We start from the raw sequence: 219 nt of genomic DNA, 5'->3' as shown, positions 1-219 counted from the left end.
ATGATGCAAAATATGCCTTATTGTGTTGAGCTACGACATGAGATGATAGAAAGACATGTGGATATACTATCACAAAGACTGATTGGAACTACTTTGAAATGATATCTTAACCTTTTTCATGGGTGTGTATTTGTGTATAAATAAATATAGTTTTAAGGACCATCTGGTCATCTAGTAGTGTTTATCGATGTGTATGGATGCTTTAGTTTTTTTGCTAAT

The sequence above is a fragment of the Triticum aestivum genome, chromosome 2D (genome assembly GCF_018294505.1).
Source record: "Triticum aestivum cultivar Chinese Spring chromosome 2D, IWGSC CS RefSeq v2.1, whole genome shotgun sequence".
Lineage (NCBI taxonomy): Eukaryota > Viridiplantae > Streptophyta > Magnoliopsida > Poales > Poaceae > Triticum > Triticum aestivum.
Note: the sequence above shows the minus strand (reverse complement) of the source record.